Here is a 26,474-nt window from a genome sequence, read left to right as displayed (position 1 = left end):
TTCTCAGTCTTGCTGTTTTCACTTGCTCCAAGTTCAGTCTGTAAAGGGTCTTCATCGTCTACATTTACATGACCCTAATTATTCATTTGTATTTGCTTCTGTACAGATTACTGTAAATTACTGAACTTGGAACACCCTACTATTCAATGCATGTGCCCACTGCAGCTGCCCTTTAATACTCAGTTGTGTATTCCTTGTACTAATGTGAAGGGTAGGGTGTTATAAACCATCACGGATTTTGAAGAACAACAACCAGGGCTGCCACATACATTTGAGTAGTGAGTATGAATGCCACATACTTTACCCTCTAGGGAATCTGTGGAGCCTTTTACATACTATTTAAAGGTCTGACCTACTCAGGTTATATTTTGAACAAGAGTGCCCAGCTAAAGGGCTGAATGAGGACTAAAATTCAGCCTACACTCATTCACCAAGCCATGAGCCCTAGCACTGGGCCATGTCCACTGGAGGAAAGATGCTTTTGTCTAATTCCCACACAGGCCATGCGCAGTTCTGAGAACAACAGCCTCACTGAATAATATCTAAAGACTCTTCCCTTACTCAACAACAAAAACACCAATTAAAAACATCTACAGATGCTACCTATGACCTCCTATCAAGTGGTTCTTCTGAGGGGGTTTATAAATACTAATTTCAAAAAGAAAACAAAGCAAAAAAGCTTATGCTGTTTGTTGCTGCCTTAACAGGTATTGTCATTTAATTTGACCATGAGAATTGTATTTACCTCCTACAATCTCATACCATTTTGTAGTACAGATAAAAATACTAACATATAAATAAGTTAAGTGACTTCCAAAGGAATTAGGCCAAAACAGAATAATAATAAAGTCAAATTCAACTGGGTTTTAAAATCAACTGATTTTTGTTTTACAATGGCATTAAAATATTTTAGCATAATATATGTATGGCACATAGGATGCTGAAACCCACAGTGTTAATAATTTCTGTTTTTAAAATCTACTTCTTTGTCTTTGTTTTCCTGTCTTAAATATCTTCATTTACACATGTTCTACATGCATGTCTCTTAATGGAATCTATACCATTCTAAGGCTGCATCTGAGTCAATAATTTTTTGCATTGTTTCATCTTAAACTTATACCATATCTTCCTTTGTCAGATTCTGAGGAAAGGGCATTTAAATGGTTAGAGTGTCACAGTCTTACCTAATACTATAAAAGTAACAAATGATAAGATTTTAACTAGTGCCCTCTTACTCTACCTTCAATTCTCAAAAACATACTCCACGCAGTGTATATGCCAGGGTTTTCCTGCTTACCTCCCTCTCCACAAAACACAGTGGAGTCATTCATTTTAAGCATATAAGCAGGTTGGAGAAGGCAGGCAGTATACAATGATATAGAAAGATATAGTATAGAATTTATCTAGATAATGACTGTCCACATCTTTGTTGTTTCTGCTGTTAACCAAAAAGCTGCATGTACCCATCCTCACACAGAAGAAGACTCAGATGAGGATTTCTTCAAGGATTCAAAGAGAGATTAACAACTTCAATTAAGTCTTTTTCAGCCCTGGTATTCTGCAGTGGTTATTGGTGCTATGGAGAAATGGAGATGAAAATCCCTCTAGGGAATCTGTGGAGCCTTTTATATACTATTTAAAGGTCTGAGACTATGCTACCAAGCTTTTGCCTGCCTTCCCCCATCTCATCAAACTATATGCATATAATTACATGAAACTATACATAAAACTGTCACTTATTCAATGACATTATGTAAAAATTATCTCTAACTACAAGGCCCTTCGTTGAAATCTTTTTCATCAAATAAATGCACAATGGCTGTTTTCCAAGTCAGGATAATCAAATCCTATCCTGTAAGTCAGTTTTCCTGGTTTCAATTTCAGCCATTTTTCTAGAATAATTATTTAAGAAAATCAAGTCATTTCAACTAGGATGTCTTTCACTCAGAACCTTAGATAACTATAACTCTGTGAATTTGAAGTACCTGAGCCCCTATGATGGCATTAAAAAGATTAATAGTTAGCATCTGCATTTTTTTAAGAAAAATCCACTAATTTGTCAATATTTATCTTTTCTAGGTAAAAACAGACTTACACAGATGATCATTATTATCTTTATTCTTAAGTATTCAAATATAAAAATTGAAAAGAGCAATGTGACCAACATTCAGGGGCCTGTCATCCAGAATTAACAAATGCTAACATATTTCCATATTTGTTTCTTATTTATTTATTTATTTTACTTTAGGTGCATACTATATCTGGCATTTCTCCCCATGTTATCCCTCCCCACCCTCCCCTCCCTCCCCAACCCCCGTTGTCTCTCCCCTACCTCCTCCCACAACTGTCCCCTGTGTGTGATGCTCCTCTCCTTGAGTTCACATGTTCTCATTGTTCAACACCAACTTATGAGTGAGAACATACAGTGCTTGGCTTTCTGTTCTTGGGTCAGTTTGCTGAGAATGATGGTTTAGAGATTGATCCAAGACCCTACAAAGGACACGAACTCATCATTTTTTATGGCTGCGTAGTATTCCATGGTGTATATGTACCACATTTTCTTTGTCCAGTCTATCATTGATGGGCATTTGGGTTGGCTCCAAGTCTTTGCTATTGTACGCAGGGCTGCAATGAACATACGTGTGCAAGTGTCTTTATAGTAGAACGATTTATAGTTCTTTGGGTATATACCCAATAGTGGAATTGCTGGGTCAAATGGAATTTCTATTTCTAGATCCTTGAGAAATTGCCACACTGTCTTCCACAATGGTTGAACTAATTTACACTCCCACCAACTTCCTATTTCTCCACATCCTCTCCAGCATCTGTTGTCTCCAGATTTTTTAATGATCGCCATTCTAGCTGGCATGAGATGATAACTCAGTGTGGTTTTGATTTGCATTTCTCTAATGACCAGTGATTATAAGCATTTTTTCATATGTTTGTGGCCTCATATATGTCCTCTTTTGAAAAGTGTCTGTTCATATCCTTTGCTCACTTTTGAATGGGGTTGTTTGTTTTTTTCTTGTATATCTGTTTCAGTTCTTTGTAGATTCTAGATATTAGCCCTTTGTCAGATGGGTAGATTGCAAAAATTTTTTCCCATTCTGTTGGTTGCCGATTCACTCTAATGATGGTTTCTTTTGCTGTACAGAAGCTCTGAATTTTAATTAGATCCCATTTGTCTATCTTGGCTTTTATTGCCATTGCTTTTGGTGTTTTAGTCATGAAGTCCTTGCCTATGCCTATGTCCTGGATGGTTTTGCCTACGTTTTCTTCTAGTGTTTTTATAGTATTAGGTTTTATGTTTAAATATTTGATCCATCTGGAGTTAATTTTAGTGTAAGGTGACAGGTAGAGGTCCAGTTTCTGCTTGCTGCACATTGCTAGCCAGTTTTTCCAACAACATTTATTAAACATGGAGTCCTTTCCCCATTGCTTGTTTTTGCTGGATTTGTCAAAGATCAGATGGTTGTAGACATGTGGTGTTTCTTCTGGGGTCTCTGTTCTGTTCCATTGTTATATGTCTCTGTTTTGGTACCAGTATCATGCTGTTTTGATTACTGTAGCCTAGTTTGAAGTCTGGCAGTGTGATGCCTCTGGCTTTGTTCTTTTTGCTTAGGATTGTTTTGGCTATGCGGGGTCTTTTGTGATTCCATACGAAGTTTAAAGTGGTTTTTTCCAGTTCTGTGAAGAAGGTCATTGGTAGCATTGAATCTGTATATTACTTTGGGCAGTATGGCCATTTTCACAATATTGATTCTTCCTAACCATGAGCATGGAATGTTTTTCCATCTGTTTGTGTTCTCCCTTATTTTGTTGAGCAGTGGTTTGTAGTTCTCCTTGAAGAGGTCATTTACATCCTTTGTTAGCTGTATTCCTAGGTATTTTATTCTCTTTGTAGCAATTGTGAATGGGAGTTTGCTCTTGATTTGGCTCTCTGTTTGTCTGTTATTGGTATATAGGAATGCTTGTGATTTTTGCACATTGATTTTGTATCCTGAGTCTTTGCTGAAGTTGCTTATCAGTTTCAGGAGATTTTGGGCTGAGATGATGGAGTCTTCTAGATATACAATCATGTATATCTGCAAATAGAGATAGTTTGACTTCCTCCTTTCCTAACTGAATACGCTTTATTTCTTTTTCTTGCCTGACTGCTCTGGCTAGAACTTCCAATACTATGTTGAATAGGAGTGGTGAGAGAGGGCATCCTTGTGTAGTGCCCGATTTCAAAGGGAATTCTTCCAGCCTTAAAAATATGGAATGCTTCACTAATTTGTGTGTCATCCTTGCACAGGGTGCATGCTAATCTTCTCTGTATCATTCCAATTTTAGTAGATGTGCTGCCAAAGCAAGCACTCCATATTTGTTTCTAATTTGATATTATTACAGATGCAACTAACATTGCTTCCTCAGTTGTAGTCCCTCTAAATTCTGGAGTGAACATACAATCTACTCACCTTTGTTTATACTTTCATCCTATTTTGGTGTATATAAACAGCATTTTTTGTGTTTGTAAAATTTACATAAATTATATCATTCTATATGGATTATTTTTAAATCACCCCTTCCCATTGTTAAGTATATAGTAAGACCTCAATGTCATTGATAGATTCTTGGAAGCTGCGACTTTCAGTAAAATGAGATATAATAAAACTAGTTTTACCATAGGCTAATTGATGCAAACAAGAGATATGTTCCTATAGCATATTTCTCCTAATAAAGTCACCAAACTTCTAAATAAAAACCAAAAGACTTCTAATACTAAACACTGAGATGAGTGCAAACTGTACATACATTTAAGAAAGGTAAATAAAAACAAGTAAGATAATTATTTACCCAGTTACTTCATTCAGTGTCACGGAGTGGCCTGAGCCTATCCCAGAAGTTCTGGGTGTAAGACAGAAACCTACGCTGGAGAGGACATCATTCTATTGCAGGGTGCACTCACCACACCCACACTTACTCAGAGTGGAACCATGTGCACATGTCAATTCACCTAGTGTGTACACCTTTGAGATGTAAGAGGAAACCAGAGTACTTGGAGAAAATCCACACAAGAGAACATGCCAACTCCACACAGACAGTGGCCCAAACTGGGAACTGATGCTTTCCTCAGCAATGTTATAATACATGATTTGAATGAAACAATGTTATTCAAGGATCTGCTGTACATCTATTTGTTCCATTTGAACTGTTCAACTGTAGGCATATACCAGTTTACCCATTCGTGAAAGAAATATTTAACTTCTTTCCTTGCTACCTACCTTCTTTTCTGTCCCTATGATAAACAAGGCAGCAAAGCACAGATGTATAAGTTCTAGAGTCTCTTGAAGCTCACTGTAACCATTATAACCTACAAAAACACTATACACATTTTGTAAGATATTTATCCAGTAATTATCCCAATCATTTCATGCGTCTAGGTATATTTAACAAATAATACTGGTGACTCTCTTGCTACAAACTTTTCACTGATTAAAAAGTCCTTCACCTACTATTATATCCTGAAACTGGCACCCACTCAGTGTGCTGACAGTAGCGATAATATCAAATCGAAGCTATTTTCAACAATATCAAGAGTTAACTCCAGACAGAGATGGTTGCCATTTAAGATAAGAGCTCAGTTTATGTAGTGGGGGAGGACTATCAAGACACCGAGGTGTAAGAAACAAGTAGCATTTTAATAAAAACAGAAAATGGCCAAGCATTACTAATAGGGGACCTACTTAGGTTGAATCATAGAAAATTGCCATTTTGTGTGCCAAACATCAGCGATACATAAAAATCAGCTATTCCTCATGCTTTGAATTTGGCAACAACATGAATGGTATTCTCTGAAATGGCCAAGAACTATCTCTGAGACCTGTAGGTATCAATACACATGACCCATGCCAACTGAGATTTGGATGTGTCCCCAGCTGCTATAGGGCATCTTTCATACCATACCTCTCAGTTGCTTCACATAATTCTCACACAGTCATCCTTTATCCAAGGGCTGCTATCCTGGGTCATGCATTTGTGCATTTCACGAAGAATCTAAGCCAAACAGGAAATGGGGTGCTGATGACTAACTTTGCACCCTAGGATCCAACCAAGGAGGTTCTTTTTCCCAAGTGATCTGCCCACCAGGAGTGCCTTGTTCTAATTTTCACAAACGCATCCTATAGGCTACTTCCTGATCATTTTTAAATTCTATACAAGCTTGGACAATTAAAGCATCAGATTAGCTGGGTAAGAAGACAGTGAGCTGAGCCCTCATAACACCTACAAATAGAAACTCTCCTTTGTTGTATTTGATCCTTGGTTTTCTTGTGGCTCAAATTTTCTACATCAAACATCCCTTTGATGAAAATGTTGATGGATTTTCTCCAGATTCTCAGTGAATGATATGGTTGGGAAATAAAACCAGGAGTCAGATTATCTTCTTGGCAACCAAATAGAGATGACGTATTCAAGTTACATTAGAACATTTGCAATCTATTGATCGAAGTAAATAAATCTGGAAGGTGTGTCTTGTTTGCTTATCATGCAAGAGGCTTCCATTTGACCCTGAATTTTTCCTTGAAAAGGAAAACAAACACTAATTCCTGTCAACTGTTTTCACACTAAAAAATACATTCCAATCAAGATACAGCAGCAAACATCTCAAATGCATAATTCAAAGATTGTAAAAGCAATTCGCATAGTGGCCTCTGACTTGAGCTAGATGCTGTGTATTCTCTGTTGGTGTCAGGTCTCAAAACTCATGGCAATTAATTTGATGTATTGATTTAATATTTCAGGCAGGAATGTATTTACCTGGAGAAGGCACTGTGGAAGATGTTTCAAAGAGAAAAGAAATGTTTGCAAATGAAGATGAACTCCTTTGATGAAAGGAAAGCTGAGGGTGAGTAGTGTCCCCAAAATCAGACCCCAAACACTAATTATTTCAAGGCTCAATTTCCCAAATTAGAGTTAATAATGATTCAGCATTGCATTGTTGGATACTTCATTCTGTAAAAGAATCCCAAGGGGTAGAAAAGAAGCCAAGCAACAGATATGCTTTTATAGGCTGGCCCATTAAGAGAGGGTTACTTAAACTAGAGCCAAATTAGAAAGAACCATTACAACACTAAATATCTAAGCTAGCAATTTTGGAGAAAAGAAGCCATCTCTCTTTATATAAATTTACTATTACTTTTAAAATTGTCTGTTCTGATTACACAAATAAGAAAGTACTAAATAAAATATAAAATATAAAACATTATAATTATAATTCCATCATATAAAGAACACCAGATTTTCTCTCATTTTATTTATTCAGAAGAAGTTACAGTGTTTTTCCAGCACACCAAGCATTATGCACAATAAGGACATTACACTAGTGAATAACACAATCCTTTCCCTTGGATTTGTGTGGTGTCGTGGGGAACATGCATAAATAAAAAGGAAAATGTAGTACATTTTAATCACTCTTATCATAGACATATATGTGCATATTATAAATTGATATTATCAAATTTTAAGAAAATACTTTCTCTTTTTCAGATAATGTATTATGTTCCCCCAAGATAGCAGACATACATTTTTAAAAACATGTTATTGATTGCAAAATAGCCCACACCTTGGATATACTATAGTTACTATACTATAGTAACATAATTGGATATAGTATATTAACCATTTTCTTACACATCTTTGTTCAGGTTGTTTAAAATTTTTCACTCATATTTAACATCATGATGAAAGCATTTTACATCTTTCTTAAGACAAATTCCTAGAAGTTAAAAATTTTGATTCAAATGGTAAGAACACTTTGAAAACTCTTGGCACATATTGCAAATCTGTTTCCCAAAGAACAAAAGCACTGTGCCAAATTACATGCCCACCAGGACTGGAACCTTATGAAAGATACACAAGTACACACTCATAAATCACACTGTCCTTGTTTTCTTCAGTTTGTAAGTTTTATAACTACAAACAATCTGTTTTTCTTAAGCACAAGTGAATACATGTTTATAATACATAAAGAATCAGAGATAACTGATTTTGTCTTAATGTAAAAAATAATCTCTTTCAAATTTTCTAAGACACAGCTTTGGTATTATGCAACCACTGACATAGTATGCATTTTCTCTATAACCATTTATCACAAATATCTAAAACTATCTTTCAAGGTAGCATGGTAACAGACCTTTATGTTCTCTCATTATCAAGCCTGGAATTTATGCTATCTGGTTCTGAGTAAGATGAAAGAGTCTGCAGCTAATTTAGATTTTATTAAACTTCTGTGTTTACTGTTTGCAACTGTAAAATTTAGATAACCACCAACAATGAGTCACATTTGGAAATTAAGAAAGTCATCTCTCCAACTTTTATAAAAACTTGGAATAAGATTTATTTAAACCCTGGAATCATTAAAACAAGTTCTTTTTGCTTAACATCTGATATAGTTTGGCTTTGTGATCCCATCGAAATCTCACCTTGAATTGTACTCCCATAATTCCCACTCCTATAATTACATTGAGATTATTTGAATCATGGGGGTGGTTTCTCGCATACTGTTCTTGTGGTGCTGAATAAGTCTCATGAGATCTGATGGTTTTATCAGGGGTTTCCATTTTTGCATATTCCTCATTTTTTCTTGCCACCACCATGTAAGAAGTGCCTTTCACCTCCTGCCATGATTCTAAGGCCTCCCCAGCTATGTGGAAACATTAAGTTCAATTAACCCTCTTTTTCTTCCCTGTCTCAGGTATGTATTTATCAGCAGCATGAAAATAGACTAATACAGTAAATTGGTACCAGTAGAGTGGGGCATTGCTGAAAAGATACCCAAAAATGTGGAAGTGACTTTGGAAATGGGTAACAGACAGAGGTTGGACCAGTCAGAAGAAGACAGGAAAATGTGGGAAAGTTTGGAACGTCCTAGAGACTTGTTGTGTGGCTTTGACAAAAATGCTGATAGTGATATGAACAATAAGGCCCAGGCTGAGGTGGTCTCAGGTGGAGATGAGGAACTTGTTGGGAACTAGATAAAAGATGACTCTTGTTATGTTTTAGCAAAGAGACTGATGGCATTTTGCCCCTGCCTGAGAGATTTGTGGAGCTTTGAACTTGGGAGAGATGATCTAGGGTATGTGGCAGAAAAAAATTCTAAGCAGCAAAGCATTCAATGAGTCACTTGGGTGCTGTTAAAAGCATTCAGTTTTAAAAGAAAAACAGGGCATAAACATTTGTAAAATTTGCAGACTGACAATGTGATAGAAAAAAATTATTTGGATTAGAAATTCAAACCTGCTGCAGAAATTTGCATAAGTAATGAGGAGCTGAATGTTAATCTCCAAGACAATGGTGAAAATGTCTCTGGGGCATGTCACAGCCCCTTCCATCACAGGCCCAGAGGCCTAGGAGAAAATGTTTCTTGGGCTAGGCCCAGGATCCCCATGGTGTGTACAGTCTAGGAACATAATGCCCTGTGTCCCAGCCCCTCCAGCCTTGGCAAAAAGGGGCAAATGTAAAGATCCAGCCCTGGCTTCAGGAGTGCAAGCCCCAAGCCTTGGCAGCTTCCATGTGGTGTTGGGCCTGCAAGGGCACAGAAGTCAAGAATTGAGGTTTGGGAACCTCTGCCTAGATTTCAGAAGACATAAGGAAATGCCTGAATGCCCAGGCAGAAGTTTGCTGCAGGGGCAGAGCGCTCATGGAGAACCTCTGCTAGGGCAGTACAGAAGGGAAATGTGGTGTTGGAGCCTTCACACAGAGTCCCTACTGGGGCACCACCTAGTGGAGCTGTAAGAAGAGGGCCACTGTCCTCCAGACCCCAGAATGGTAGATCCACTGACAGCTTGCACCGTGCACTTGGCAAAGCTGCAGACACTCAACACTGGCCCATGAAAGCAGCCAGAAGGGAGGCTCTACCCTGCAAAGCCACAGGGGCAGAGCTGCCTAAGACCATGGGAACCCACCTCTTGCATCAGCGTGACCTGGATGGGAGACATGGGTTAATGGTGATCATTCTGGAACTTTAGAATTTGACTGCCCTGCCATATTTTGGACTTGCATGGGCTGTGTAATCCCTTTGTTTTGGTCAATTTCTCCCATTTGGAATGGCTGTATTTACCCAATGCCTGTACCCCCATTGTATCTAAGAAGCAACTAGATTGCTTTCGATTTTACAGGCTCATAGATGGAAGGGACTTGCCTTGTCTCAGACAAGACTTTGGACTGTAGACTGTTGAGTTAATGCTGAAATGAGTTAAGACTTTGGGGGACTACTGGGAAGGCATGATTGGTTTTGAAATGTGAGGACATGAGATTTGGGGAGGCAAGGGGCCAAATGACGTTCAGTGTCCCCAACCAAATCTCATCTTGAATTGTACTCTCATAATTCCCATGTGTTATGGGAGGGACCTGAAGGGAGATAATTTGAATCATGGGGGTCGTTTCCCCCATACTGTTCTCGTGGTAGTGAATAAGTCTCATGAGATCTGATGGTTTTATCAGCATTTTCCACTTTGTCATCTTCCTCATTTTCTCTTGCTGCTGCCATGCAAAAAGGACCTTCTGCCTCCTGCCATGATTCTGAGACCTCCCCAGCCATGTGGAACTTAAGTCTAATTAAACCTCTTTTTCTTCCCAGGCTCGGGTTTGTCTTTATCAACAGTGTAAAAACACACTAATACAGCATCTTCAACTATTTTGTGAGATATGAAGTGGTGGCATCTTCAGCTACTTTTGAATATCTAATAAACAACAGCAGAAGTAATAAAGTCAAATAATGGGCAATACTTAGAACACCTAATAACAGACAGAAGTAATAGAGTCAAATAAATAGAAAGAGAACCCATTGTCTAAAGGGATGAGTAATTCTAGACTAATTTACAACTTGCAATTATAAATGTCTTATAATTTGTTTCACAAAAAGATCCTGATTTGGAGTTCCAAGATCCACTTAGCTGCACAACTTGCAGTGGTTATTTTACTTGTAAGCCTTGAAGAGTAAAATGAGTTACCACCTATAAAAGTACATAGCACATAGTAGGTATCTTAAATATACTTTCTTTTTAGTAAGTAGGCATATTTGCTTTTTCTCTGGCCTTATTAGCTAAACCATTAAGCATGTAACTTTATTCATAACTTTCCAGTGCATGTTCTGCTTTTTATCTGTTTTGGAAAATAACCTGATGAATACAAATAAATAGAAATTAGCTAAATATATTGGTGATGTAACACACAAATAAACGTAATTTTATTTGTCAACATACTTTTTTTAATGAATCATGGAACTAGCAATGCTGTGAGTAAAACATTTATCATGCTTTCCCACAATACATTATAGAATCTACTTTATGGTTTTATTGAGCTGCTCCTAGAATTTCACATCTGTGCCACATTCATCCAAAATGTTTCAGATGCTTATCTTCATTTTAAAACTCTCATATATTACAAAATAAGCTAGGAATAATAAAAGTGCTCAATATGAGCCTAACATAAGCTTGTGAAAAAACAACAGCCCTGGGGCTAAGGATGTAGATTTTAGAATAGGACTTAGCAAATTCTTCTGTAAAAGGCCAACAACTAAATATTTTAGGCTCTGAATGCCATTCGGTCTGTCACAAATACCCAACGTTCCTAGCATGAAAGCAGCCACAGAAAATATGTAAAGAATTATTGTCACTAAATGATAATATTATTATTTTCAACATTTATTAATGTAACTATTGTTCTTAGCTCACCTGTTCAAAAAAACAGGAGGTGAGCCAGGTATGGTCCACAGGGTATGCACAGGATATTACCCTAGAGTCGTACTATTCGGATTCCAATTCTGGTTTATGCCTTTGTGATTATGCGATTCTGAACAAATTAGCCTCCTCTCTCAGCTCTGGAATCTAAGTAGGAATGATAACATATACCTCACTTACATGATTAATATATAGTCTCAGTGAGGAATACATGAAAATGTATAACATTGTACTTGAAGAGCTGCCTGAAAGGGTGGTTCTTTCCCATCAAAACATCCTTATTTTCACAGGCATCATGTATAGTGGAAACACAAGATCCTTGAAGTCAGACTTACACCCAAGTCATGACACCAACTTTGAGCCTTGTTGCTGCTCACTAGGCCTACAATGTTATCTGTACTTCAGGATTGCTGCGACAGCCTGGTGCAAAGCAGATACTGTTTCCCTGAATCTATAGCATAAACAAGATGTTCAAAAATTCTGGTTATTTTTGTTTTACACTAAACTCTTTTTCTAATTCTTCATAGGCCATAGGTAGTTGATATGTCTTATATCCTTGTATCATGTATAACCTGTGTGTCCCTCTGTGTGTATATCCTCTTTCTCAAGCTCTGGTCTGAGAACATGGTCAGAGAAATACAGCATTAATATTCAAATATAATTCATAGTGATGTTGGGAATTCTTGAGTTTTCATGTATATGTTGATCTTCAAATCTAAACAGTGGGTCACTTTGAGGAATAACAGTGCCCATTAAGGGAAAAGTGTCATGTATTACTATCTTACTCCTCATTGTCTCCCTTTTCTGTGACATCAGAATAGAATAAAATGGCTGGCTCATGAGGTGTACAGATTAGTTACTCTATGGAAAATAGTAACTCAGTCCGAGGTGGAAAGAAATGAGTGGAAGGAGGGATTAAGGACAACAGAGGCCAGAGAAGAAAGCACAGAGGGAAGCAGATGTCTTGTCTGTTTTTCAAGATTAGAAGGAAAATCAGATTGAGGTGTCCAAAGAGTAATGTTGGCTCTAGAGAGTAACAATGATATTTCCCATATTTATGCCTGAATATAAACAACAAATTCAAGTGAGTGCAGTGATTTGGAAGAGTCCCTGGATCTATCCAGCCAAAAGGAGTCCAGTGAAGAATCCAGGTGAAGACTTGGGACACAATTCCAAAAATAGACCCTAAGTCCTGAGGTCTAGTGGACAAGTCAGAGATAAGAGACTGGGAAATTATGGATCTCCAGAATTATATACAAACCAAAGATCTAACAGGTAACAGGTGTTTTTAACTGTTATTGAAAATCTTTTGGAAACATTTTAAGATATGTCCTACCCTTGATGAGCGCTGCAGAGCCCCAGAAGGCACCATTCTGATTATATCCTAGGGGATCTTTTGTGAATGGCACCCAACTGAGCTTTGCAGAGCACAGCCTGCTTAATCTAAACATCAGTAAGTTAACAGTTGCCTTTCCTTCAGAGTGAATTTTCCCATGTGCGTGTGTGTGTGTGTGTGTGTGTGTGAGAGAGAGAGAGAGAGAGAAAAGACTGAGAGAGAGACAGAGAGAGAGAAAGACCAAAAGAAAGAGAGAGAGAAGCAAATACTTTGATGCCAAAGAAGTATGATACCCCCAAAATATAACTCAGTCTCTTGGTGCCAAGACATTACCAAAACAAGGATTATAGAAACCACACTTTCTTCTGACGACCTTGTTTATTATGTAGGAAACACCAAGCATGCTGTTGTAATGTTCAAAGCAGAGAGTCTCTGTTGAGTACTACTACCAATGATCAAATTTAGCTTTTGTAGGGCTCAGAATGAAAAACGTTATCCACATGTATACACACAAACATATATAATATGCCAAATATGTGCAGACACCATATAAAATAGCTAACTATAGTAGACACTGCCATTTCCGAAAGCTATTTAGCCAACCCTACTGATAGTTGAAGCACTGCTCAATAACATTTGTATTCTCAATATAAAGTCCTTAACATTTTTTCAAATTCTGCCTTAGAAGACAAACACTTAATATTTATTCCATTGGAACATACATCTAAGACTGGGAGAAGCCCTATATGGTCAAGAATTTCATATCAAAATAATTACTTCAAAATACATATTTTTGGTTCCTAACAACACACTTTGCTCATGATATCACTTTTCATAAATATTGAATTCATAATAAACACCTATGAATATAAGACTTATTTCTGAAATCACATGCATGTATATATACCTGACCTAGCACACCAGCCAAAATAGCTTATGGAGGAAAATATCACTCACAAGTATTCTAAATGAATACATTTAATTTTTGTGCTAGTTTTAGGCCTATATTGTGGGCATAAACATTATCCAAATCAGCCATCTATGAATGCAGGAAACCAAGAAATTAACTCCCAGAGTAGATAGAAAAGCCAATCTCTAGAGAATAAAGTTTATAAGAAACGGTCAGTTTCACATTAACAAAACATACCACCTTCCAGAAGCCATGGAGTGAGTCAATAATTTTCTAAAAAGAGGAATTATAAGAATTTTTATATGAATGGCAAATATAATGGCGTATACACCATATTCATATGTCCAGGAGAAAGCTCTCATTCTTACAATCCCATAGGAGAAGAAGAGATATTAAAAAACAATGACAACTAGGCCTATCTCTACATATTCAAGAGGTAATAACTGCCAAGGACTTGGACCTTGAATAACCTAGTATAGCCTAACGTGATTGAAAGGTTTCTAGGCTGGAAGTCAGCAGACTTGGGTTTTTGGTGCCACTAAGTTATTGATATTGTATGCAACCTTTGGTAAGTCACTTCCAAAAGTCACTGCTGTGCCTCAGTTTCCTTATCTGTAAAATAATGGATTGGAATTTTATGGATCCTTTCATAATAGGGTTCTGATTTTTGTGGGTCCATAAAAATCCAATCCATAGTAGAGTTTCGTTACTCATTGCTATGTCTCTGCAACTCTTCCTTCATGTTAGCATTCAATTTCAGGGATTGAGAATAAAGTCTAAATCCCTCAGGTTAGTATTCAATGTGTTCCATGTTTTGACTATAGCCTTTGTCTTAATTTTTATCTTGTTCTATTCCTGAAATCATACCAACATCCCATTCATATCCTTTGTCTTAGTCTTCATCACAATTGCCTCTGTTTTTCTTTCTTCTTCTTCAACTGAACTGTTTCATTTCATTCTAGCATTTGCCAAAACCATCTCTGTGTTAGAATTCTGTATGTCTGTTGTTACTACAAGCCCCTAGGTGTTGGAGGCTGGGCTTTATGCAAGGTGGCATCTGTTTGTATTGTACTCATCAACACCTGGTCCAAAATATATCCTTGGGAATGACTGGTAATTCTAATCTTGGTAACAAAAAATAGAAAAAGATCTGGTTCCAGTTTAATCAATGACACATTTTGTCAAAAGTCAAAACAGGCTGAGTGAGGTGGCTCAGGCCTGTAATTCCAGTGCTTTGGTAGACCAAAGTGAAAGGATCATTTGAGCCCAGGAGTTCAAGGTTACAGTAAGCTATGGTCATGCCACTGTACTCTAGCCTATGTCAAAAAGTAAAAATAAATAAATTCAAAACAAAGTACATCCTTCTTAATGAAAGTTAGTTCTCAATATTGTAGGAATAAATGACTGAAAAGGAAGGAGAAATAAATGACACTTCATTAAAAATGGTTTGTTTCTCTTTAAACATAGACTACTTAGGTTTCATAATTTTCAAAGCAAGTATGGTTTAGGTAAACAAAATAACCATCACTAGACTAATTTCTCACAGGCTCCATAGCAACTTTTAATAAATTACATTTTCAAGTGCTCCAAAAACCTAATGACTGAAATAAGGTTAAATATTTTCTAAGTTGGAACATATAATGGACTCATTATTTTAAAATGTCAGAATTCGTCTTTATTTAATATTCAAGAAATGTTGGTCTGTTTGAATTAGGCTACTCTATTTCACATGCCAAACAGAGGAAGAAAACTTTACTTTGAAATCACTAAGAGAAAAGCCACTCCATGCCAATTAATCTTAACAGAAATCTTGGCTCTGTCTTTTAAGATGCACACACATTCTCTTATAGGGAAGCACAAATCAATATAGGATGTGTCACTATAGATCTTAATCTGTCTGTATTTATTCCTCTGTACATACCAAATATGATTTTAAATAATTTATTTTACATCTTTCCCTCCCTGACATTACATACTTTTTTATCTCAGAAAAAAACACTCAAATATTTGTGATAAAGTTAGAAAGCAAAATATCTATACAACCTTTAAAAAGGCAGCAATCACTTTTTAAATTCCTCCCTGCAATAGAAGAAAATGGCAAGTGGTTTAAATGATAAAGCATTAAGGAATTGGGCCAGAAGTTAGAGATTTTACAGTCTCAAAGGGTAAAATAAGAATAGGAGACAAAGATGATATCAAAGAAATGTTCCACTCTAGCACTGTGATTTAGTAATGAATGGCTGAGAGAAACCTTCAACGTTAGCAGTAAACCTTGAAACCTCAAATGAAAAGCAGCACCATGGCATCCAGGCCCAAATAAGTATATTTAACTACACAAATTTAATATACAAGCTCACCATGAACACATAGATAAGTAAATAAATAAGCAAATAATTAAAAAGAGGGAAACCATTAAAGATAAACTTTATTTTAAAAAACATAGAATATGTCCCCAAAACATAAGGCAACTATTTTATTAGAGACTCAAGAGTTAGTTACCTATTCAATACTGAGGAAAAATCTAACTGTATTAATGAAAGACAAAAATGTCAGTCTGCAATAGACTTTCTTCAGAAAGGAGAGTGGTAGGTAATTTTTACCATATGCAAATTTAATCTTATGTTGCAAATTTAGTACAGGGTTGTTGAATAATGTGTGACTCTGTTCTAATGCCCAGATTTGGTGTTGCTGACCTCAAGCCAGAATTATCCCCTCTAGTAACTCTTTCCCAAGTATTAAGCAATAATTCAGTGGAATTCTAAGGGTTACAGTGACATCTTCAACTCTCACAGTATTCTTTTATACCTAGAGTGCTAATTACTCTTCTACTCCATTACGGATCTGACCCACCTAATATATGAATAAAGATAAACACCACAAAATATTTGTGCCAGAGCACAAAGTATATAAAATAAGGAAAATGAGCTCTAAAGGACTTAAAGGATTTGGTCAAGGTCTTCACTTAGCATGGGGTTGTGCATGTTAGAGTACTTGGTATATCTCTAAGGACAGGAAATGCAAATACTTCTTCACTAGTAAAGTACAATGTAGAGGCTTTCTTTCATTTCTCCTATATGCTTCATCCTAAAAAAATATCCTGAAATGAACCAGACTATCTGTGATTTATCTGTGGTCAAAACAGAACTTACGAAGATTTCAAAGGCTCTATAACTGGCTTACACTGGATCAGGAAGCTTTTGAATTACTTTTATCAAAGCTTATTATCACTCTGTTTCTTGGTGTTACAATTTATTTAAAGGGTGAGCTTGTATTATTTGTCACACCACCATTTTCAAAGCTTTACTGATATCTTCTAAATCCATTACTGTAATTAGATTGATGATTGGAAATATCAAACAAAATTATCCTCTGTATACAAATGCACATGCTTTGACCTGTTATAATTAGTCAACTCTAGTTCAAGTAGAAATGCTTAAACATTTTATTACCATCTTTTCTCACCGATAATTTGAGAATATTGTGGCTATCTAAAACATCCATTTTTTCACTGAAATATCTATTACATATGTAGAATAATGGCATTCAGCAAAAATAGCATTTAGAAATTCTCTCATACTATCTGCAAGTAATTAGGTAAAAACATATTTTATGTAGAAGATCATAGACCCATATAGAAGGCAAAAAGACAAAAGCCCTGGGTAATTCATAGAGGTTTTGAGCTATGAAAATCTGCTCATATTGCCTGACTCATATTTATCCTGTAAAAATAGGATGCTAGTGTTATTTCTTTCTTGCACTTAGAGACTTGATAAGGACTAGTTATCTAATATCTGAATGTTTTTAGAAGTTGTGGAGAGCAGTGAAATTACTAATATTAACCACCAAATGACATTAAACTTTATATGAGATTTTTATACATTAGGATCCAGAGGACTTGTAAAAATTTAACAAATTAAAGAGAATTGATAAGGCAGTAGAAGGGGCGATCCATGTTTTGGAAGTCTTAATGCTTTGTTAAAATAGGAAAAGTTCTGCAAGAAAAAAATACAAATAAATTAGGAATGAAGATGAACATTCATCTAAGATGAGAAAAAAAATCACACAAGTGACTAATTACAAAAAGTTGACAAACACAAACATCATGAAATCCAGAAGAAAAGCACAATTCTGATGCAATGCACTGTAGGAGCTACCCATCCTGGGGCAAGATCTCAGGCCCTGCACCCTAGTGTCCTAACACTCAGTGAGTCACAGAGCAGGTAACTCAAATATTCCTGCAAGCCCATTTATTCCTGTAACAAGATGTCTAGCCACAGCTATACTTGGAAATTACTGCAAACTATATAAATATATTCTGCTCAATCTAACCTAAATAAATGCATTCTCAACTCAACATTCCCTATTAGCTGAACCTCAAAATTGCCTGCAGCCACATGAAGGTAAGTGTGGCAGAAGGGAAATCAGAATGGTGAGAGACAGTACAACAAATTATTGTGGTTAAAATGTATTCATTTGGAAAATTTTACAAACAAAAATGATTACAGCACATGGTAAGGTCCCTACTAGGGCAAGTAAAAGGCCTGGAAGTTTAGGCTTTATTAGGTTCTTGGTAAAGCTTTGTTTGCAGAAAGAATCCATCCTCATCAAAAGGAGCTACCTCTGGAGTAAAACATGTGCGGAATTTCCTTTAAATGGATTTAATGTAGATAGCACTGATAGGACTAGAAAAAAAATGTACCATTGTTCAGGAAGTATATGATGAGTGGCCAAATAAGGAATAAGATGGGTTTATTACCTGCTGATTGAGGAATCAAACGTGCTGCCTTGGTCAATGATGCCTCTTGATACCACTCCTGCTTTATGGTTAGTCATGGATAATGTTGCCAACCATGAAAGAGCATGGCTGAAAAAAAAATCAATGTCATATTTCCCACATCTGTGTTGGCAGTCCTTCCCCTTGGAAGACTCATTAATTTTAAATGCATTGCTGACATGTTTCACCGGCAGAACCACATGATCTCAGAAACACCCTTTCAGGCTCTCCTACAGGTCACCCATCTTACCCCTGCAAGAAGAACCGCCCAAGCAGTGTTTCAGTATTTACTTTTGCAAGCCATTCATGAGTTGAGAAAGGAGAAACTAAACCAAAGAACAAAGGCATGGACTATGCCACAATGATACCTAACCCAGGAAGCTGAGTGGTGATGCAACCTGCATGAGATTGTGTGGGCTGAGCTCTGAGACCAGACTTCAGCTGGGGTTTAAGAAGGATTTTTCAAGCATTTATTGTGTACAGTATCTATGCTGGGCACCAGAATAAAGAACAACAAGGGGCAAGAAATGCTTGCTCTCATTAGACTCTACATTCTATGGAGTAAAGGCTGGTAACAAATAGACAAGTTTAATATAAAATGGGGGCTTGGCTAGCTCAGCAGCTCTGCTGGGAATCTCTCCTGACATTGGCTACCAAGAAGCCCATGGGAGACCTTGATGTGATTATTAAGGCAAGTGGATGTAACATCTGTGGCCCTTTAAACTTCATCCACTCCAGTGAAGCCAGAGAAATGCCTCTCAGAGTACTTTGTGGTTACTTTAGTCACTTTTTGCTTTTGATGCTAGTGGAAAAATCACAGCAAGTCATGATGCCTGACTTCTTGACCCGTATGATAGAAGCCCCAGTGATTGCTTTTCTACATGCTAAGTGATAGCAGAAGCAAGTCAGATGAGGCCTCTCCCATCTCTGGAAGAATTTGGTTTCACTCTGTAGGAAGAGAATGCTTTGAACTCTTAGAAGGGAGCCATGGCAAGCACCTACAAGGATCTGCAGTTGTCATGAACATGGCATTTGGCTAAAAGCCTCAAATACATGGCATGGAAAAGCCGTGTCACAGTGTGCAAGAAACTTGTTTCAGATAAGTTTCGCCTTCCTCCCACCTGCCTTACTCCAATATATTAAAGGGTTGCGTCTCTCAAACTAAACCAACAAAGAAAAATGGGAATGCTACACATATTTTTTGAACTGCTGTTTAATCTCAAGTTCAGTTCTAGGTGCTTGGATTACATCAGAATAAAAAAGACACAGACGCCTCAGTGGGCTTACACTCCAGTGTCAGCGTTAGAAGAAGACAAACAATAAACACTTAAGTTATAAGATGATAAGTACTATGGAAAAAAGAAAAGCAACAGACAAGAGGGTTTGAGGGTCATGAAGAGGAGTTGGGGTAAGATTTTAAATAGGGTGATCTGGATAGGCATTACTGAGGAGGGCATATCTGAAGTCATACTTAACGAAGGGAGTTTGTAATCCATGAGGACAGTGGTGGTAAGGGTGAGAGAATGTTCTAGGCAGAGGGAACAAAGACTTTAAGGCAGGAGCACAACCAAGTACTCAACAAACCTTAAAGAGGATAGTATGGCTGCCCCACAGTGAGCGGGAAGAAGCAGAGTAGGTGTTATGGACTGAATTGTGTCCCAAATTCATATGTTGAAGTCCCAACTCCTAGTAGTGCAGAATGTGACCTGATTTGGAAATCGAGTAATTACAGATGCCATTAGTTAAAATGAGGTTACAGTGGAATAAGATGGGCCCCTAGTCTGTGTCCTTATAAAAAGAGAAAATTTGGACACAGAGATAGACATGCTCAAAAGGAGAATGCCATGTGAAGACCAGAGGGTTCTGCCTCAAGCAGCTACCAGAAGCTAGGAGAGGCGCTAGAAACAGACCCTTCCCTAGCATCGACAGAGGGGGTAGGGCCTGCTGACACCAAGATCTCAGACTTCAGCTTCTGGAACCCTAAGACAGTAATTTTTTGTTGTTTAAACCATATAAGTTTGTGGTACATTGTTCCAGCAGCTGTAGCAAAGTAATGCAATAGGCAATCAGGCCAGAGAGAGAGTCAGGCCAGAGAGAGAGAGAGAGTGAAGGACCAGAAGATAAGCAGTCTTACTGCAAAGACTTTAAACAAGGTGTCTTTATAGCATTTTGAATGAAGGAATGATATGATTTGACTAAAGCCTGAGTTCTGGAGCAGTTTGACTTTCTGAAGTTACAGAACATAGGTGAATATGGCAAAGGAGCCGCCAGTGACGTGGTGGGAAAACCAGGAGCATGTACAGCAAAGAAAGCTCATGGTGTTTTTCGAACTAAAAATATGATCAGTTGGTATTATAGAAGCTGACCACCACTGATGGATCAGGGATAAGTACTAAGAAATAGAAAAAGTTCACTGACTTCTTCAAAAGCAAACACAAACTAATTGAAATTTTTTTTTTAGTTCTTAAATTCATAGGGTGCATTATGGTTAGTGGAGTTTTAAAATTTCTTAAACTTAAAAGTTAATTTATTATCAAGAAAATAAAGAAAAAAAAATAAAAATCCTGGTCTCAGTACATAGGTCTTCTATTTGTGCTAAATAGAATTACTTTGAATTACTAAGAAGGGATTCCTAAGATAATTCAAAATGACAGAGGTCTCAGAATCTAGTTTGGATTGAGAAAACAGTTTAAGTCGGTCAAATCCGTGGCTCCTAGTTTATGTGACATATATGCTTTAGAGGAAGTCCTTAACACCACTCCCTGGCATCCCTGCATCCCTAAACTCCCTACCTGTATGACTTACGCAAAAGGGAAATTTACAGTTGGTGTCATAGTCCAAATAAACTACATAAGGTAACTATAAGTCAGCTGAGAAAGTCTAGACATACAGATACACAGAACAAGCGAAATAACCCCAAATCCAATTATTCAAAAGCTGCCACAGTACAAATGGGCCACATTGGCCTAGCCTGATACCTGTAAGTACGGACTCTGAAGCCAGCTTGCCTGGATTACAATCCTGGCTGGACAGCTTACTACCTACAAGATCTTGAGCAATTTACTTAATTACTTTGTTCCTTAATTTATATATCTGTAACACAAGAATAATAATAGAACCAACTTCATAGGGATTAAATTAATTAGTATTTGTAATAGGTCTAACAAATGCTTGGCATCCCGTAAATATTATGTAAGTATTTGTTAAATGTATAATTATACATTTCCTAGGAAAGGGTATTGATGAACAAATAAAAGATATAAAAATGGCTAAAAAGGAAGAGACTTCATGTATTCAAGAAACTTTTCAGGCTCTTAAAATGTTTGCCCCCAGAAAACAATATGTATGCTAATCATAGCTACTCATAACTATGCCTGTGTATGCACCTGCTCACAGAATGGGTTCCCTACTTTAAAAGTCTGGACATAATAGATTTTTATAAACTATAGAAATGTAAGGTGAAATTTCTTAAGTCATATATCTAAATAAACTGAAACAGAACACTTTCCAAGTAAAGCAGATGGTTTTCTCAACTTGAATTAGCAGTGATGATCAGTGTATGTAACCAAAAATATTAGCCTTGCACAAGGGACTGTGCTCAGACTTCACATGAATGCCTCCTTTAAACCTTACAATTACCTCATGAGGTGCATGTTGTTCTCATCTACTACTGAAAGATGAAGAAACAATCTCAAAGAGGTTAAATATCTTCTCTACCTTCACACCAGTTAAAATGTATGCTGCTTCATTTGCACCAAAGTCATGCTCTCAGATTGCTCACCTGATCTCTGAGAACCCTGGCTCCTTCCTCACCTGTCCTGGTGAACATCAGCGCCCTGGATCTGGCCTGTTGCCATGCTGCTGCAATCTCAGGGGCCAAATGGAAAAATCAATCCTGTTGATAACTGTTTCCTTGAGAACAGTGCTCTAACTGCTGCAAAACTGCAGAGAACATACAAGGAGTTCCTGATGTATCAATGAGTGAGCAGCACATTGTATTTTCCTGAGGGACATACACTTCCACTGGGGAAAGGGAAGCTACACAGAAGGGACTAAAATCACATAAATAAAGGTTGGCAGGGAAACTCTAACACATTTTACTAGTATGTGGAATTATGATTATTAACATTTTGAAGCTGTTGGTGACATTTGCTTATTTTCCTGAAGTTAAAATCCATTATAGTCAGAGGGGTAGGGACCGTGATACTGGAGATCTATTAAGAAGAGGGATCAAGAGCTACCAGTAAATATTGATCACAATTGAGAATTTCTATTGAGAATATCTGCCATTTCAAATAATGTGGCACCACTTGAATTTCATCCAAATTTACCTGCATAATACACATGAAATTCATCCAACGTTACTGCATAACATAAGCACTCTTCATCCCTGATGGAGATGTAGGCCAGCCTGCCTCTGCTAGCACTGTAAATTGTTTCTATTTTTCTTCCTCCATTTTCTGCCTAGAATGGAGAGAATCAATTCTACAAACCAGCAAGCTTAGAGGAAAGGGTAAAATTTAAGGGGAAAGTGATAATTCGAGTTGTTTGTGAATAACAGGTAGATCCAGCAGGTTCACTTAATAGAAAAACTTTATTAACAAAACTTTATTCAAATTACCAGAGGAACTAGGTTTCTTGAACCCATAAATAGTTCATTGCAAGCATGCCCATTATTCTAAATTCCTATTAATTTTTCAATTCCCAGTTGGATCCAGCTGCCTTCAAAGGTACATTTCTATTTGCAGTTGCTGACACTCTTTAGAAATGGCTAATAATTTCATCTAACTGTGGGACAACTAAAAATGTGACTGAATTAGCTACAGATGTACTTGATCCAGTCACAAAGAAAACGTGGCAATGCTGAAGAGAGTGTAACCATCTTTCTGACATGGGTAAATTGTCTCTCTGAAGAAAGGAGAGCCTACTAGCAAGAACATCAGACTTTCATTTATTGGTTTGTTTCTTGAGAAAGGAAGAGAAAAAGTTGTGGGCTGTCAAGTAATTGGAGTCATATGGGAAATGTGGAATCACCCTCTAGTAGGTAGCATTGACTAGGCTAAGAAATCCCCAAAGGGATCTGCATGCAATGGTCAAAAACAAACCACAAAACCGAAACATAAACTGGGATCATGGAAAAGAGACAATTAGAACCAAGACCTGTTGACTTGTCTTCTGAATCTTTCCCTGTGTTTTAGAGCATCTGAAAATAGAATGGGTTGAAAGACTGTTCTCACACAGTGTTGGCTCAATTATCTTTCAATCTCTCATAAATCTAGGTCCTCATGGTTATCCCAGGTCCCTGAACAACTCTTCAACTACCTCTAGCCCCTTCCCCCATAAATGCTAGTGTGTGGTGGCAGAAATCATAAATAAACCCACTGATATGGCCCGCAACAATAGATTATTTACCTAAAAGGCATTCAGATGTCCAGATATCATCTAAGTTTCTGTACCTCAGTAAATGCCAGTGCACAATTCCCAGCAAATAGAGAACTAGTCTACCCCAAATAAACCTCACTGGAGAATAGCAGTGTGATTTAGCTAGACATGCAGACTCACTTCAGGGAACTGGGAAGGTAGAGCTCCAATTAGAATGCTGGCCCACATTCTAGGGAAGAGAGAGGTGGAAGAGATGTGGGCCCAAGCCAGTAACAGCAGGGGATGTATAAGCCTCCATGAAATAGATAATGGGCCTGCCAGAGGTAAGCAACACCTGGCAAGAGTGAGCATAGGCCTTAGATATGTTGTATCAATAATCACACATTTCAGTCTGATCCAATGGCAGACCTTCCTCTAGGCCATGGTAGCTTAGCACGGAAGACATGCTGGATTAAGGAGAATATGTTGAAGGTGCAAGATTACCTTAACTATGAGACAATGCTTGTTAGACAGCACAAGATTTGGAGTTAAACAGACCTAGTATAAATAATAACTTCCCTATCTTCTAGCTCTGTGGCCTTGGTACATGTCTGAGGTCAGGTTCCCCAGATGCAGAGCCTTAGGCAAAGATTAGGATATACACAGTTTATCAAGGGAATACTCTCAGGAAAGACCCATAGGAGAATAAGGGAAGCAGAATTGAGAAGGGGAGAGAGCTGAGAAAAGACATGGTTTCTAGTAAAGTTTAGCCTTGACCTGATCCCCAGGGGAACTCTGGGAGGCAAAGTGTACCCAAAGAATTGCCCCTGCCTTAACTCAAAGGAGCTGGCTTTTATCAGTTAGCCATTGGCTCTGACCCACAGGTCGAAGAGGAATAAAAGGTGGCTAACCTCCTGGGCTAGGCAGCTCCCAGTAATGAAGGACAATTATCCAAGGAAGGGGACAGCTGTGTGTTTTGTGATGTTCCTAGCAGCTGTGGGATGGTCCTATAGCAGTCTGGATCCAATCTGGATAAAGATATCACATGGTAAATTAAACAGACGAAATTGTATATATTATCTTAGGGCTCAGGGAGAAAAATCTAAGGAAGGGCAAACTTAGAAAGAGTGCAGTTCAGCTCCCAATATAGTAGAGAATTACATAGGTATGGACAGACCTGAGGTGGTCTGGAGTTGCTGGGCCAAAGCAGACATCAGCCACTAATCCTCTATAGGCCACCACCCTATAGAGCGCTGAGTGCCAGCCCAGAGCAGACATCAGCCACTAATCCCAAGGGCAGGCGTGGGTGGTAGAATACAGGTGCTGGCAGCAATAGGAGCACTTCAGTGGGGGCTAGCCATGCCTACCTCTGGTTTCTGTGTCAAGAGGGCTGAGGAAAGGCCATGGCCATGCTGAGGCTGCAGGCTTGCAGAGGGACTGTGTTTTGAGCATGATACTGGAGTAGACTTCACTAGATGTCCTCCTATAACATGGCCAATCCCAGGACCCACATAACATATAGCCCAAATGGCCAATCCCAGGACCATTCTGAAAAAGGCAGCAAAGTCTTCCTCTAGTGTCCCTCTAGCACCCTCTACTGAGAACAATTAACACGATGCTCTCTTTAAAGGGGAAATACTTAAAGGAATTCCATTATCACAGAGCATATACTGAAGAAAGCATTCTGAGCTGAGAGGCAATGAACAGATGACTGAAATAGTACTCCATGCCAGTAAAGATGCATCAGGAGGACTTCTGGTTTTTTGTCCAAGCAACTAGAAAAATTGAAGTATGTATTCAAGAGCTGATTGAGTAAAAAATGGGGGGATGGGGAAAGCATTTTGGTGGGAAAGAGAAATCAAGGCTTTGTATTTTTATATTAATCAGAAATGCCAACTATACATTCTAGGGGAAATACTCTGTAAGCAGTTACACATGGACCTCGAGTTCACAAGGGAAGAGGCTGTTCCAGAGATACAAATTTCAAAGTCCTTTGTTTAGAGATGTATTTAAAGACTTGGGAGTGATGGGATCACAGAATGAGGTGCATATTGGTTGGAAAAGGGGACAAGTTCAAGAACAGAGCCCTAGAACACTCCTGTTAAAAAACATAGGATTGCAATGTTCAATTGGGTTTAATAGAGGAAATACCCCCTTTAATTTAAGAGAAATATATTGCTCCTAAAGGCAATGAGTTCCTACTTCATGTACACAAGCAGCACCTGTTGATCAGTAAAGGGTACTGTAGAGATTCCTATGTTGGGTGCAAAGAAGGAGACTATAATCTCCAAGCTCAAAGCTATCAATATGGAAGATAATTGATGAGGAATTGAGAGACTTTTAATTAAAGATCTGCCCTAAACTTTCTCT

General features: G+C 37.7%; 1 protein-coding gene and 1 non-coding gene across 2 annotated transcripts in view; both read right to left on the bottom strand.

Annotated features, from left to right (window-relative positions):
- KCNH8 (potassium voltage-gated channel subfamily H member 8) overlaps positions 1–26,474 on the bottom strand; it is a 345,406-nt gene that overhangs the window by 253,406 nt on the left and 65,526 nt on the right. The window lies entirely within an intron of this gene.
- Positions 4,253–4,359, bottom strand: LOC119470207. Its single transcript, XR_005199097.1, has one exon. It is a non-coding gene; the product is annotated as a U6 spliceosomal RNA (small nuclear RNA).

This window comes from Cebus imitator, unplaced genomic scaffold (assembly GCF_001604975.1).
Source record: "Cebus imitator isolate Cc_AM_T3 unplaced genomic scaffold, Cebus_imitator-1.0 Scaffold24, whole genome shotgun sequence".
Classification (NCBI taxonomy): domain Eukaryota; kingdom Metazoa; phylum Chordata; class Mammalia; order Primates; family Cebidae; genus Cebus; species Cebus imitator.
This window is presented reverse-complemented; position numbering and strand designations above follow the sequence as displayed.